This window comes from Canis lupus, chromosome 1 (assembly GCF_003254725.2).
Source record: "Canis lupus dingo isolate Sandy chromosome 1, ASM325472v2, whole genome shotgun sequence".
NCBI classification, from domain to species: Eukaryota; Metazoa; Chordata; class Mammalia; order Carnivora; family Canidae; genus Canis; species Canis lupus.
The window spans coordinates 92464505-92481883 of NC_064243.1; the positions used below are offsets into that span (position 1 = coordinate 92464505).

Below are 17379 nucleotides of genomic sequence, written 5' to 3' on the forward strand. Positions count from 1 at the left end.
GTAATAACAACAACTCTATGGAGTTATTACAATACTACGTGAGGGGACCTGAGAAAAGTGGCTTGTTTGGTGAATTTTCTTTTTCCCAGTAGAAACGATTATGGTTGTTAGAAGGGATACCTGTTAGAACCCCCTGGGGCCTTGTTTATCCTCAGAAGACAGAGTCTGGGGCCAAACGGTATCTGGATCAAGATGTTAGCATAGTTTTTGCACATGAGTATCACCCTGAAAATATTCTATCTCAGAAGAATGTAGCTAGCTCTCATTCTCTTAGAAAAGTCCAAAATATATTAGGAATTAAAGCCAACCACAAAACATTTTAAAAACACTTGGGGGATGCTAGTACTTCATTTCCATGTCCCACTTACCCCAGTTACTATCTAGCATCCTGGACAGAATTGGGGTTGAATTTTGAGAGGATGTTGAAATCAGAAAGGCATGCAGCTTTGGATTTTCTGTATTGCTACATTTGTTAAAAACACCATTTTCTCCCTAAGTCAATAGTATTCTAAAACTAACACCAAGACTCCTACGGGTTTTTGTTTTGTTTTTGTTTTTTTTGTTTTCCTGAGTGAAAAACAATACACCAATGGCCACAGCCAAAGGTAGAGTCAAACTACATCTGGAGGAGCATCGCAAAAGCAGAACATGAAATTGAAGGGTGGACTGCATGTTTCAGACAGTTAGAGAAATATTAATAAGGCATTCAATGTTGCCAGAAAAACATCCTCCTTCACCCTCTGGGGTGGGATATGATGGTTGTGAAGACTCAAGGCACAGTGAAGGGCTGATTTCTATCACAGCTTCATGAATCCCTCCTGACTGTGGCTCAGTGTGCTAATGTGACCACACACATTCTAGCCCATCCAGTCAAGTGTAGCATTTTTCTTTCTATTCAAGTATTCTCAAAGTTTAATTAAAGCAGCCAGCTATCTAGCAATTACTTCCCCTGTCCATCTTACCAGATCCTTATTGTCTCCCTTTGAACTGATTTCTGACTGCAGCCCAGCCTGTGCTGTAGTGTAGCAAATGTGGGGAGACACTCACAGCAGAACTCATTTTTCCCCTCCCTTTCATTTAATTAAAACGGATTGTCTGAAAAAGATTTAAGGCTGATTTAAACACGCACAAGTGTTTGGACAATTTTTAAAATGCCTCCTTGTAGAAGTTGAAGGCCAGCATTTCAATGGAGAGCACTTGCTCTCTGCTCTCCCATGCACCCCATGCCCAGGCTCTGAGCTCAGTTTAATCTCTCCAAAGCACACTGCTGACAAGACCACTTCCCCAACAAGGCCACTTCCCCACCTGCAAAGCCCTCTAGTGATTCTCCACCAAGCATCAACCACAGCCTCAGCTCCTGGCCACCTACCAGGCTGGCATGTCATCATGTGTGGCCACGTGGACCATGCCTCCAAGCCACACAGAGCTCAGACACCCTCCTCCATACTGCTCGTTCACGTCTCTTGCTGTACTTCTGGCCACCAGACTTCTGCACTCAGAGTCCTCTTTCCTCCAGGCTCTGCATATCTGCAACACATTCTACACACTTTCTCAGGCCCCATTCAATGTCACCTCTTCCCTGAAGTTCCCCAAAGTCACTCCTTCCTTTTAAGCTGGCAATGGCAATTTCTATCACCCTGAGGGGACTTGTGGTTTTCTATGCTGTATAGTACTTATTTATAAATTCTGTGTGTGTGTGTGTGTGTCACAGAAGACAAAAAAGCTCCTTGTAAACAGAAACCATGTCTGTTTGATCATATAAGCTAAAACAGTGCTTCTTTTCACATGAAAGTTCCTCCATAAATGTTTGGGGAAATGCGTGAACAGTGAATGAATAAAAAATGAATCAATAGTTGCTAAGGACTCATTAATCCATGCTTATCCTTAAGAGCAGCCCCCAAAGACAGATAAAATCACGTCTTCACGCAATATGAGAGGAAGAGGAGAGAGGCAGTGTAAGCACGCCGAGATCATCTACTAACAATAAGATAGGAGCTAGCCAAGTGAAATCTTAACAGAAGTTTAAAAAATGGACACTTGGGAAGTTTATTTCCTTATAATACTCAGTCTCTGTTCATGCCAAGTCTCACTAGATAATACTATTCATATTTATATATTGCCTCTTGGAATGTGCAAATGAGCAATCCTTCCAATAGGAAATGCTAATTTGTTACATTTATATTTCCTATCTCTCATTCATCTGGAAGGGCTGGGAACACATCCAATTTTCTACCTTGCTTTTAAAGATTCAATGTCTAACATATATTTGGTAAGCAGAACACAGAAATTTTGAGACAAGTGGTCCCAAAATGGCACCCTCTCACCCCCTTTGTGACAACCTACATGGCCAAGACAAGAACTTCTATCCTCTGACACCTGGTGACCAGATGACCAGCTGTGAGCCCAGTTCCCCCATCACTGCTTCACACAGCCTGATATTCCCCAGAGCCTTCTTCCCCCTGGGGTAATGCCACCACTGTAAGAGCTTGCCTGTGGTGCTATTTCTGTCAATTCAGAGAAGCATTTATGAAAGTAATTGCCCTCTCTAGTCGGAGGACTGTATCTCTGCCTCAGGGTGATATATGAATCATATGATCTTTGGATCCTTGGGTGAAATGAAGCCCTTCTCTTTAGTCAATCAGAAGGAGGCCTGGTTCAGAGAAGTTTTTTTTGGGTGAAGCTCAGTACAGCAACTGGACTCCTTTGGAGACTTCCTATAGTCTCCACAACCTCTGCCAAAGCGATTTCCATGTTCAGAATCTATGGTTCTTCCTTTGGACACAGATAATACTTTATTTTTCTTAACATCCACTCCCTGCAATGAACTCCAATCTCCTCTCAAAAAGTCAACCCTGTCCCGGAAATCCAGACTAGAAAGCCAAAAGTCCAAGGGAAGCATGGGAGGATGATGAGCATGGCCTGCACAAGTCACATCTCAGGTGCTCTGTCCTAGACGACATTAGTCCTGCTGGTTCTGATCAAATGGGGAGAAAGAACACCAGCTCAAGACGAGGAAGCAGAAACAGGTGTTGCCAATGTTGCACCCTGTCCTTAGTTGAGAGTGTGATGCTATTTCTCTTCCCCAGATGTCCTGCCATCTGCAGGCCTTACCATGTATACTTCTGTTCTCGAGGTCTAGGAGGAACTTCAAACTCAGTGGTCACTGTGTCTAACTCCATCCTCATATGCTCTAGACCTCCTGTCACTTGTCTATCTTCATTATTAGCGCCCCCTTGGGAAGATGCAATTCTTGGAAGTAATTTCACATTCTGACACTGCAGGAAGCTAGCCCAAGTTGTAGCTACTTCAGATCTCTGCAAACAGCCCTGTGTGCCGGTAACTTTCAGTCCACTAGAACTAAATTTATCAAAGAAATACTCATATATATGCTGAGGGAAGGAAAAGTGCCATAAAAAACATGTCTTCCTGTCACCCCCAATAATCCTCCCAAGTAGAACCGGATGAACAGATGTGCTGTAGAGGCCAACAACCAACATTTTAAGCCAGTGTTGGGAGGCATCGCTTTGGTCTGATTTGAAAGAAAGAAAATTAGGAATTTTATTTTCAATAAATTAACAAGTCAGTGGTAGTCCATGTAAAAGAAAATCTTAGAAACAAAAAGTGGAGACATTCAGAAATAATACTTACCTATCCTTCTGAGAATTTTTATTTTACTGTTCACAGAAACTAAAGCCTGGGCTGTTCAGCAGAAATCCAAGAGTCTGTCGACGATGGCAAGCACACGTCCTTGTAATCAATCAAACATCAAGGGAAGGTAGTATACGAGATACTGGTGACTTCATTTTTCCCCTGAGTATTTCTAAGATCAAAAGAATATCTCTATTCGACTAACTAGACACCCCTTGGTCCTCAACCTCCCCCTGGGGACTAAGCCAATCCCTTGGTCTCTCATGGCATGACTATGGGCTAAAATGATGCAACAGGAAGAGCAAACAGGGCTGTGCCCCTGGGCCAACCCTCTAATCAGTTTCAAAGTATGTTTTGTTGGTTCTCATTGATGCCACTCAAAGGAACTGGTCACTCGTGGTCTCAAAACTTTGACAACAAATTGTGTGATTAAATTTCTTAAACTCGTCTGTCCATTCCTAATCCTCTTTTGCCAACATCCCTTTCAGAGAAAAATCGCAGCACTGCATGGTGCCTGATTTATATTTCATTTCGAGAACAGGAAGTAAAGGGATTAAAGTTGAGGATTAAAACACTTACTCTTTACTGCATTTTTTTTTCTCCTCCCAGAATGGCTTCCTGGTTGCTATGGCTACTGCTCACTGGTCCTTAGCCCTGAATGCGCACGTCTTTGCATTAGTAAAATATTTTAAATGAGACTTCTCGGAAAACAATAGAGAGAGTAGTTTAAGTTCAATTGCTCTTGAAAGAAGAAGCTACCATTTTTTAAAAATCTTTTTTCTTTGTCTTTGTACTGGTGTCCTCAAGAGTGAAGCTGGAGCTGGGAGACAGCTCAGGGACCAGCTAAAGATGTGAGGTACGAAATCAGAATTCAGCGGCAGGGGCGCAAGAAGGTGACTCTGATGTGGTGAGTCAGTCCTGACTCTACAAACCAGTGTGTAGGAAGTCGAAGGATCCCTGGGAATTTCTCAAATGTTGCAACACCACAGAACATTTTAAAGGCAAAAATGCACGTAAGTGCAGTGTTGCAATTCCACATTGCAAATACCAGCCAGGAAATGAAAAACTGAGGCTTTTAATCACCGCGAAGTTCAGTTAGGCAGAGCAGCGTAAATATCACTGCTTCGGAGCCAAATCACTGGTGCTCGTGGTGGCAACATCTTACAAAGGAGTGTGGCCAAAGGGGTGACAGTCACAAGCAGCATGTGCTGCCAGGGCTGAAGACGTCTGCATGGACAGTACACACAGCCGAGGCAGAGCTGGGAGTTGAGGAGGGAAGGTGACAGTGACAAGTGAGCAAACACAACTGCGTTTGAGTTGCTCCTTTAAAAACACTCCCTTGACATTCATTTTAGAATATACTGCTGACATTCCTTTAAAAAGCCAAGGAAAACTAAGGAGATGGGATAGTAAGACTGTTCTTAAAAGTCCAATAGCAGTATAGGCTCCCGGATAAACTGTGGAATATGCAGTTTGAATACACCACCTTATCCATTTTATTTTTCCCGATGCTTGATTTTTCTCTGCCTTGACATCTGGTAGTTTCAACTGTTCCTTAATCCCCCAGAGACCCCACTGAAACTACCTACTCAAGGTCCAAATATCCTCATAATTTCTCACTTCCTCTGATCCATGATCCACAGAGGACAGACATAGATGCTACTTGAAAACCTGTGATTCAAGCCATATCGATATATTAACGGGAATGGATGGACTGCCATATAACAGAACAAAATTATATCGGGATCTTATGGAGACAATCGTCTGACTGGAAAGAACCATTTTAATGGCGACGCTTCTAAGCACTGTAATGCACAGCCTAGTGGTAGGGATAATTTAAGTACAAGTGAGCAGTTCCCAAATCAACCCATGAGATAAATAGTGCTGCCCAATGACAGGACTATAGAATCTGAAACAAACTTGGGTGGAAATGGCCAGAGTTATAGGCAGGCCTGCAAGGTACAGAATCATGTCTTTCCCAATATGTCTTTCTGTTCCTTCTTTCCTGTCTTCAGTCTTTTCTTTTCTTTATTTTTCTTTAAAGATTGTATCTGTTTATTTGAGAGAATGAGTCAAAGATCATGAGCAGGGGGGAGGGCAGGGGGAGAAGCAGACTCCCGGTTGAATAAGGGCTTGATCCCACGGCTCTGAGATCATGATCTGACCAAAGGTCTCAATCAACTGAGCCCCCCAGGTGTCCCAGTCTTTTCTTTTAGAAACCACTTTTATTTAGAAATAATCATGAAGATTTAGGGCCATGCTAGGGCAGGCTGGGGTAACTGTTCTGCTGCTCTTGCACATTTGCAATCAAGAGGAGGCAACAGGAATAGGTGAGAGGCATTTCTCCATGAATCTCTCGGGTTATCCAGGTCTTGGGAGCAGAAGCACTGACTGCCTTTCTGGACTATCTTTCAAAGGATGTTTATTTACTAAACAGCTCTGGAAAACTGACTGGGATAGTCTCTCCCTCCCAAGCAAAAAGTCAGGCATGCTTTTATCCATTATAAATGATTTAGGTTCCCTCCACTCAGAATTTCCCTTTCATAACAACAATCCACTGAGTGTGCAAATGTTGCCTGGCTCTATTTGTGGCACCTTGAGAAATGGGCACAAGAAAATGATAATACTCTGGCCACTGCTATTGCCATGAGTTATAAGCACTCCTTTTGTCTTCTACCAGCATCCGTTAAACTGTAGCAGGCTAACTTGTTAGCTTGTACCTAGGGTCAAATCTCAGACCCTTCATAGTTCCTGCCACCTACAGAACCATCTCTAGATGTGCAGAGCACTGGACCAAATATTTTTGCAGGGTTCCTGTCCATATAATCAATTTGAGTCACCCCCAAGTCAATATGTCCACGTCACACTTAGGGTGCAATCTCAAGTGATGCAGGGAAAGAGATGGTATACTGGCCATCTGCTCACCAGAGCGCTCTCCTAGAATTCAGGCCTGCCTATGGGGCTCTGGAATGATCCCATAGTCAGGTGTTTTAGGGCTCATTAGGGTACCTCGGTGATCCTGCACATGGGGTAGAGGGTGGGAGAGAGTCCTGAAAGAGAGAAATGGGGGCTTGCACCCCTTTAAGTACCAGTGTGGGCTCAGGGCTGACCACCTGGATGTTGCTGCTGGCCCAAAAGGAAAGTTGGAGAATTTTGAAGCAGATACTGCCAAACATGGGGGGGCGCTGTCTCAGTTGGGGGCCATGCTACCATCTTCTAATCGAAAGATGCTCTAGAGCTTCCAAAATGGATCCTCACAACAATTTGTTGACAAGTTACAAAGTTTCCCATGGTGGAAACTCACACAGCCCACAGCAAAAACAGTAGAGTCAAAGGAGCATTGGAGGTAGAGTCAGAAAATCTCAACTGGAATATAGTTCTATTGCCGACTCTGTGTGGTCCGTAAAGTCATTTAGCTTTGAACCTTAGGTCTCTTGTCTCTCTACTGGGACTGCAACAATTATGGAACCCTGTGAAGATTCAAGAGGTGAACAGCCGTAAACATGTCCAGCAAACCATGCTACATTCATGTTTGGCAGTTACTATTTCTTTTACCATTTCCTTTAAACTCTTATTTAATAAGGGAAGAAAACAAAAATGTGTAACTATTATGTCATTACTGCATGGTTTTCATTTTTTATTTCTTGAGAGAGAGCGAACAGCATGGGTTGGGGGGAGGGAGAAAGAATCCCAAGCAGGCTTTAGGCTCAACACAGAGTCCAATGTGGGTCTCCATCCCACAACCCGGGAATTACAACCTGAGTAGAAATCAAGAGTCTGAGGCTCAACCGACTGAGCCACCCAGGCGCCCCCGCGTGTTTTTTTTTTTTAAGGATTTATTTATTTATTTATTTATTTATTTATTTGAGAGAGAGAGAGAGAGAGAGAGAGCAAGCAAACAAGGGGAGGGGTAAAGGAAGAGGGAGAGAGAGAATCTCAGGCAGACTCCACACCCAGCAGAGTCCGATACGGGGCACGATCTCATAACCCTGAAAATCATGACCTGAGCCAAAACCAAGAGTCTGATACTTAAACTGACTGCACCACTCAGGTACCCCCATTATTGAATGTCTTACTACAGTTTGCCACCTCTTGATATTGCTGACGGTCGAAAAGCTAAAACTAGTACTGAGTTTTGAGTGTTTTATACTATTAAGGTCTCTGGTCAATTTCAATCTTAACATCCTGATAGGGGAAGGGGCTCATAATCGGGGTGACACAGAGGGGGGGTGTACAAAGCATTAAGTTCTCCTGCTCGTTTATGCCATGATTCAGAGAGCCCTAATACGTCTGAGCCTTTATGATCCGAAATTGGGGAACTTTTACATTAGTTTTCCATATAAAAGAGCAAGATTATCTTAGCAAAGGAAGTGTAGGAGAACAGATCATCCTTGACTGCTATTCCCAGTACACAGAAATGAAATCTGATTTTTGTATTTGCTCATGTACAGATGTGGAAATGCCAAGGATGTCCTTTGCACTACTATCCCAAAATGCAATTTATTCAAAGTTGACAGTTGGCAAATATTACCCAAATTCCTATTGCCAGTGGTGTGTGCTAGGTTAGCCCAAAGCACTATTGTGATACAGAGCTTCTTGTCTGACATGTGCTACCTCCTCTTTACCTGTGTTTTTCCTACTGACCGGAAGGGCTTTTTCAAGAGTCCACTGATGTCCTTGCAAATACCAAGTAAGGAAAACTCTTTAAGGCAGTGATTGTTACTATACACTCCTGAGTAAAAAGAATAAAAACAGAGGAGCCCCATCATATGTTTACATGATAGAAAACTTTATGGAAAGAGATGCACTAGTGTTAGGCCACTGTGATAAAGTCTATCACAACTCTGCTACTACCTGGCTTTTATACTTCCCATAGGTGAGAGTGCCAAATGAGAAATATTAGAAAAATAACTACTGGGAGTGGGGGCAGGAGGGCAGTAAAGCTTCACACATGGAAGAAAGTAGAAAGATCTCATCTAGGTAATGAAAAGTTCTAAGATTATGGAAATTCTGCTACCAAAACACTTGTGATTATGGTTTTAAAAGTATGCTTTGAGAAATTACCAAGAAATAAGGTCCAGAAAATGGAGAAAGAGAAATCCACACCTCAAATTTCAACAAGACAAAAATAAGTAAGTAAGTAAATAAATAAATAAACAACCCAGAAATGCCACTGATATCTAGAACACTTAAAGTTCATGCTTGGATGGGACGACTGAGTGGCTCAGTGGTTGAGCGTCTGCCTTTGGCTCAGGGCGTGTTCTCGGAGTCCTGGGATCGAGTCCCACATCGGACTTCCTGCATGGAGCCTGCTTCTCCCTCTGCCTATGTCTCCTGCCTCTCTCTCTTTTTGTGTCTTTCATGAATAAATAAATAAAATCTTTTTTTTTTTTTTTTAAGTTCATGTTTGGAAAGATTCTAGAAAGAATTTTTGGTTGGTGAGCAGTTCAGAAGGAAGGATGTCAATAGTGGCCAGGATAGGGATCATTGAAACAACCAGACAATCTTTATTTCCTTTTTTGATGCCATTATGTGAAAGCTGCACATATAATGAGCCTAAAATTCAACAGGATATTTAACAAAGTCTCTCATGATAGCATTTTGGACAAGACTGAGAATCCTGGAACTGATGACAGCCCAGCTGGATGCAGTCATAATTGGAGGAGCCACTATATCTAAAGAATATCGATTAATGGAAATATGCCAACCTAACTAATTGCCTTGTCTCCTTTCACCCTAAATTCCTGATTCATCCCCCACATTACCACCATAATTATCTTTCTAAATCATGGATCTGACCACCAGTCTATGTTTAAATATCTTAGTGTGGCATAGAAGGCCTGTTAACATCAGTTCCCTTGTCAATTTTCTCAGCCTCAATGCTTGCCTCAATGGTCAATAAATGACACTGAAGGTCTCATGTGACCCTAGCTGACACCATTCTGTGGCATAAACAAAATGGAAAGAATAGAGAGGAATGAGATCCATATGCTAAAAAATCTGGAAGGTGGGTAATAAGAAAAAATTGAAGGGAACTAGAGATATTAATGCAGAATCTCTCCAGACATCAGTGAGGTCGTTAATGGAAAACAAGCACCTTCAGAAGATAGACTAGGGCTCACGTGTGGGTGTTCCAGGAAGGTAAGTTTTGGGGCTTTTTTTTTTAAAGGAATGTTTAGGCATATTAAGTTTATTAAATAACAAAAAAAAAGAGATTGGTCTTCATTGTCAGAAAGCTTCAGATTTCATGAAGAGGCTTTATGAACATCTTTTGGGACTTTCTAACTGTGATTCCTCATGCTGGAGGATGTGATTACATTTAAAGACACTTATAATTCTGATGGACCACAGCTGTGCCCGCAGCTGGCCCCGTGGAGTGACAGTGTAGCGAGTACCATCCCGAAAAGCCACTCAGGGGAGAACATCCTTCTATTCCAGTTAAAAGAGCAGTCCTACAGAGTGCAGTTCTCTTAACAGTTAACTCAAGAGTTCATCTGTACTTGACAAACAGCGGAAACAGTGAGCATTTAAGATGTCACATGACACTTTGCTAGAGTTTATAAAGAGGGCTCTGGATTGTTGGGTGAGAGAATAATCTTTTGCCAAAAACATTCTGTGGAATGCCAAGATTGCAAACAGTATGTCAAAACTTAACAGACAGCTTTGCATTAGGGCCATATTAACTAACTTGGGTGTGCATGTCTGTAGGTCTTTTGACTTGTAGAAAGACAGCATACCACCTTTCGGCATCATACTTGGCTCCCTCTCTCCTTCTACACTTTCTCATTTCTCAGAAACAAACTAAAGACAGTACAAGTAGTAATAAAAAACGTATCCTGACTCTAAAGGCCAAAAGAATAAAATGGGATAATGTATACAAAATGGCTCTGAAATGTCAAAGCATTAGAGGTGGCAAAATAAGACCCTTTTTTATTATCATTATGATGACGATGACCATTAAAACATCTGAGTTACAGAGACTGGACTCCACTTGATAAACCAGTCAGGTGGAGCCTGGCAGAAGGCTCAAGCATCAACTTGTCAAGTTCCCTAACTTCTCATGCCAGAATGCAACTAAACCAGGCAGGGCAGGAAAAGTCTCTGTTCTGCTTTGAGAATTCTCCCTGTTTTCCGACTTTCATTTCTTGTCACTGCTCCTTAAAGCCGGTTTCCCCCAGCAATGGGGGATGGCAGGCCAGTTTCCTCTGCACCCTAACACCTTTTAAAATTAACTCCCACCCCCATGGCCACAGCTCCCACCTCCAAGGGTTGCTCTCTGTCTCCACGAAGGACTACAACAAGCCCTGTGCTTGTGTTTTCTGACTAATAACGACAACAAACCTACAAGCTTTGCTGCTACTATCTCCAATTCACAAAAGAGAGCCTGAAGCTCAGAGATGTAAAGGAACTCATTCACTGAACCTGGTAGGGTCTCAGCCTTCGAATCCAGATCCAGGACTTAGAAGTCTGTAGATAGGCAGGAGAAATGTGCAGATAACTCACATGAGAGGAAATAAAATGGTAAATAATTATAAGAATAAGGAAACATGAGGAGTCTTCTGTCAGGGAACAACCAAGATCTAAAATAGGCATGAAAGCAAAACTCCTCAGTATGAGGTCTCTAACCCTCCATTTCTCACTTGTGTAATGGTATCTGTGGGCAGACTGACAAACGGTAGGAATTTCCAACCCAGAGATACTAATTCTCTGGGTAAAAATCGACATCAGGACAGTCAGCTTGTCTGGTCAAGATTTTGAAACATGAACATGTGACTACAATGTGTTTCTTATGTGAGGAAAAAGCAAGGTAGATAATATAAACAACTTATAATAATGTCATGATCTCAGTTTCTATGAATTGTTTTTAAACAGCTAAAATCTCTTTGAGGGAAAAATAAATTAATGGAGGAGTCTACAGTAGAGAAAACTTGACTTACTAAAATTTCAAATTACCTATCTTCTCCCTCAGAAATTCTTTTTTTTTAAATTTATTTATTTGAGGGCAGGGAGGGGCAGAGGGAGAGAGAATCCTCAAGTAGACTCCCTGGTGACGCAGAGCTCGATCCCAGGACCTGGAGATCATGACCTAAGCCAAGACCAAGGGTTGGCCACTTAACCAACTGAGCCACCCAGGCATCCCTCTTAGAAACTCCTAATATATAACATGATGTAATTCTTGTAGTAATATCTAACCTTTATTGGATATGTATAATGTGGCAGGCAGCATGCTGTGTTTTTAGGTCACTATTTCATTTAGTATGACAGAAACACACTGTATTAATGTACACTGTATGATATAAAATTAGGACAATAATGACTAAAGTAAAAGTTAATATATTATGATAAACTTATATGATCCTGTAAATTTGGATACATAATGCAAAATGTTTGTAAAAAGTATCTGCTTATTTGCCTGAAGTAGAATCCTCTTTTACTCTCTTAGCAGGGTCTGTAAATTAGTTGGCATGAACATATTTGCTTTGAACAGTCAAAGGTATAATACAAAGGGGTAGGACCAGGTCTACCCAATAATGAACTTCCTTCTGTTTTCCTAGTGAGCAACCAGCTTGCATTAATATAAATCACACTTTGTGGTGCGCCTTACCCAGTTTTCATGTGGTTAGTGTCAACCTTCAAAAAAAGTAACCTCATTTGAATCTGGATATAAAGCATTCCGGTTTGTGAGTGTGACAGTTATTTGTCTGTATCCACCTGGCTAGCTTCTAGTCCCCACTTATACAATAAGACCTAATTTAGGTATTGCTGTGAAGGTATTTTTTAGACCTAGATCAAGTGATTAGTGTCTACTATCAGGTGATTTTTTTAAGGAAAGGAGATTATCCTGGATAATCTGAGTAGGCCTGATCCAATCAACTGACAGGCCTACTGAGCAGGAAAAATACACTCTGCCCAGGGACTGCTCACCCAGTCCTGAAGCTAGGAATTCTGGCACCATCTTGACTCTTCCTTTCTCCTTACCCCTGGCATTCAATCCATCATTGCTTCCCACTCACTCACTTTTATCCCAACTACCCGCTAACCCTCATCCAGGCTCCATTACATTCTGTCAAAGTGCACATCCTTCTAAGCAGTGCAACTGCTTCCAGTCTATTCCTATTCCACATTGCCAGGCACCATCTGTACAACCAGCCCACCCTTGTCAAAATCCAGCTTTGACATCTCTGATTGCCTCAAGGGAAAGTAGTGTATCTTACCATTTTTTTACAGGTACCAAGCACTTAGCAAAATATCAGATACGCAGTAGATGTAGGTAAGTAGGAAGCAATCCGTCAGGGCACGTGAAGCATAGATTCTTCTTACTGGGGCAGAGTCTTTTCAAGTATTGTAGTGAAAGCCAGGTGAAATAGTCACGAAGAGTCCTGTATTTCTTTTGGCTCAGATAGTCTTTCTTTCTTTTTTTTTTTTAAGATTTTTATTTATTTATTCATGAGAGACAGAGAGAGAGAGAGAGAGAGAGAGGCAGAGACACAGGCAGAGGGAGAAGCAGGCTCCATGCAGGGATCCCGACGTGGGACTCGATCCCGGGACTCCAGGGTCACGCCTTGGGCCAAAGGCAGGCACTAAACCGCTGAGCCACCTGGGGATCCCTCTTTTCTTCTTTCTTAAATTTTTTCTCTTTTATATTGAGTTGTAGTTGATATACAAAGACCTGCACATATTTAATGTATACAATTTGATTTGGACATATGCACACACTATAATATGATGACCATAGTCAAGATACATATGGATACATATAGCATCTGCTACAGTTTCCTTGTGTCCTGTTGTGATGTTTGTTTTGTTTTCTTTTTGTTTTTTGGGTTTTTTATTTTTGTTATCAGAGGCTCTTAATTTTGGAGGGTCAGTGAAATCTCTAGAGCCTCTACCTAGAAAATACATTTTTCATATAATTTCTGGGATTTCATGAGTTTCCTGAAACCCATCCAGCCATGAAGCTCCCCCTTATAGTCTGTGGAGCCCAGGTTAATAACCCCTGAATAGAACCAAATATCATAGGTTCAAGTTTGTTTCTAATTCCCTCTGGTTTGGGTCTCAGCTTCCTTTCCTTTATTTGGATCTTTCTTGCACCATCATCCAAGCATCCACATGACCCAGAAAGAGTGGCTAGGGTAATCACTGAAAGGTGACCCTGCAAGAATATTCAGTTCTTGTGGAAGGAAAGTATTTGCAAATGCAGTTGTTTCATTGTTATTTACAATATACTGCCTTGGATTGCAGGCTTGTGACAGAACAATGTCTTCTGCTGAATAGGTCGTCCCCTTTCACCTCTGAGGCTCTGCGTCTGGCTTTCAAGCTAGCTGTGAAGACAGGATATGGTCAAACCAGGGGCCTGTAACTTAAGCTAAGTCACAAAGCAATTCATGGCCCTGCTTAAGAGAGGCTCATACCTCCCTACATCCAATCCAAACATTGCTCGAAGACACAGCCACCTGCCCAGTATCCACCATGAAAAGTTTTTACATTAGGCTTATCCGAGCCCTTGTGTGAAGTCACCCTGAAAATAAATCTTCACAGCTCAGAGAGTCAGGATACAAACAAAATAGGAAAATAGTGCCCATGGATATCAAAGACAAAGCTCAACTGAAGCTGAAAAGGGAGGACGACAGAACAAGCAGAGGGAGCAGTGATTGCTCAAGGGATATGAGATGAAGAGCGGAGCCCAAGAAGATCTGTGGTGAGCTGTGTCATGATATTTTAGGACATATATTTGGCAGCAGAGAGTCTGAGCTAAATGCTTTTATTCCAAAACCATTTTCATCAAGAATTCACAGAATCTAATAAGAGAAAGGGAATGAGAAGCTTAGAAGGCTTCTGTCAATCAATCAAAAAAGCAATTACCTAGGAACTATTTCCATAAGGGAGCTGTGCTAGGCACTGTACAGCCTCAATTGCTTATTAAAGTACCTGCCAGAGGGTCCTCATTCCTTACATGGTTGGCCAGAGCTGTGCCAAACACCCCCATTATTTGCCCTAAATCAGAATTTTCAGGAAGAATAAAAATAAAACTAGTTTCCCAGGTATGACATAGTATTATAAAGTAATCGAGGACTATATAAAAGCCCACAGATCTTTTCTTTCTGACCATGGAACCTAAGACTTCACTCCTTAAGAATGTCTATCATTTACAAAGAAACCCTCAGACGCCATGTTCCAGAAGCATTGTCTGTGAGACTATCGTAGCATTTCTCCTACTGCACTGAAAGCACATGAGTCCATGTGTCTTTTTTTGGCATGTAATCTTCAGAAAGCCAAGTTCAGATCTTCCTTGTTTCCAAATTCTCAGAGCAGCTGCAGGGCTTCAGTGATGCTACCTATGCTGATGGCTAAGTGAATCGCAAATGCTGGCTGGTGGGAGTCATTTTCTAAGGTGGGAGATGAAAGCTATGCCTTTCACCCAGGCCCTGTAATACCACTGAGAGTAAGGACATGCAGCAGAAAATGCAAGTATATATAACAAGGTAAGAAGATCCTGACATCTGTTGCTATGCCCTCACTAGTACCAGGTTCTTCCAGAAGAAGTTCAAACAGGAAAGTACAGCATTTTTTTAAGGAGGCCCTATGCCCAACGTGAGGCTCAGGCTCATGACCCTGAGATTGAGAGTTCCTGCTCTACCAACTGAGCCAGCCAGGTGCCCCAGGAAGGTATAGTATTTTGACTTAAACAGGGCTTTTTAAAATTGCACAGCCAATTGATCTTTCTCATTTCCAAAGTGGTTATTCAAATGTGCCCCTGACCGTCCACCCTCAGCGGGTCTTCTCTGTAACCTCCGTATCAACCCCCGCACCCCGCACTGTTTCCTTGCCTGCATTTATGCTACTTATTTTCTGTTGACTTTTTTATTGTCATTGGGTTTCATTAGGACAACATGGCTCTGTGAAGGTAGAGAATATGTGTCTGTCTTGTAACTACTTGTGTGTTTGGGTCTAACCCTGTGCCTGGCTCCCAGCAGGTGCTTAATAAATATTTGTTAGATGAAATAAATTATTTGATATTATATCACAAGTAATTTACTAGAAGACTAGTTTGATGAGATGCTCTAGAGGAAAAAGATGATTTTGTTGGCTGAGTAGTTCTCAGCAATGTTTCATGTTCCCTTTCTTTTGTAGTATCATATACCCCTGGCTCTGAAAACTCTTGCAAGAAGAAAACCTTGAATATTATTCAGTTCTGCATTTCCCAAATATATAGGACAATGACAAGCAGTTTTTAAAGTAATAGCTAATAACATCCTGAGGAATGTGTTGCAAAGAACACACTTTGGGTCAAGTGCTTTAAGACCTATAAAAAGACCCTGGGCCTCTAGGCCCAGAGACACTAGTATTAATTTTCTTTATATTTTCAAGGATGAAGACAGCTTTCTGATCTCTCCAGAAAGAGTAGCTTTTCCTCACTAACTACTTACTTTATAGACAACTGGCCCCACCCTTCCACTTCCCACACCCCACAGGGATTCTCAAGTCCTTCATAACAGTACCACATGGTAGCACAATACTCACAAAAGAAGAGCTGGGGGGCACATGGGTGGCTGGGTCGGTTAAGCATCTGCCTTTGGCTCAGGTCATGATTCCAGGATCCTGGGATTGAGCCCCGCATCGGGCTCCCTGCTCAGCGGGGAGCCTGCTTCTCCCTCTCCCTCTGCTGTTCCCCCTGCTTGTGCTCTCTCTCTGTCAAATAAGTAAGTAAGATCTTAAAAAAAAAAAAAAAAAAGGCAGAGCTGGAATCACTGAGCCTCCCTAAATCAGAAGCCTCCACGCAGCTAGTCTCAACTTTAAATTGGTGCTATGACTCGAGGGTTAAACTTAAGATGATTTTTTAAAATTTTATTTATTTATTCATGACAGAGAGAGAGAGAGAAAGAGGCAGAGTCACAAGCAGAGGGAGAAGCAGGTTCCATGCAGGAAGCCCAACGTGGGACTCGATTCCGGGTCTCCAGGATCAGGCCTGGGCTGAAGGCGGTGCTAAACCGCTGAGCCACCCGGGCTGCCCAAGATAACTTGTTTTTATCACTTAACTTTAATTAATTAACATCACTATTTTGGGCCACAATTATTTGCCTTATAAAAGCATATCCAGTGCCTTTCTCACAATCAGTTACCCTCAATTGAGGCATCAGGACATTCAGGTAGGATAGTATGTCCCACCATCATTTTGAGAAGAGAGAGAAGCAGTTTGCCACCAACAATCATTAAAGTATAGAAGTTAGTGAATGACTCACTTTAAAAAACAATCACTATTTTAGTGCCATTTTAACAACATACAAGCATCACTCTTCCAATATGATTTCCCATATGATTTATTACATGTGAGAGGAAGACAGGACTAATTCATCCGGAAATCCTATATCCATGATATGTGCCCATGACTGACATTCCATTAAGAGTCAGGGTGAGAGGGATGCCTGGATGGCTCAGTGGTTGATCTGCCTTCAGCTCAGAATGTGATTCTAGTCTAGGGATCGAGTTCCATGTCTGGCTCCCTGTGAGGAGCCTGCTTCTCCCTCTCTGCCTGTGTCTCTGCCTCTCTGTGTCTCTCATGAATAAATGAATAATATCTTTAAAAAAAAAAAGTCAGAGTAAGAGAAGAGTAGGGGGAGAAGAGAGTGGAAGGGAGGGAGGAATCATGACAACAAAAAAGGAAAGTCACAATCTGGGAAAGTCTCTGACCGTGTGCCCCCATGTGCACACCCTCTGCCACATAGATGATAA

The 17379-nt window shown here is 42.1% G+C and overlaps 1 protein-coding gene across 29 annotated transcripts in view; it reads right to left on the reverse strand.

The window, feature by feature from the left end:
• Positions 1-17379, reverse strand: part of GLIS3 (GLIS family zinc finger 3) — a 545819-nt gene that overhangs the window by 74880 nt on the left and 453560 nt on the right. The gene's annotated exons all lie outside the window — the stretch shown is intronic.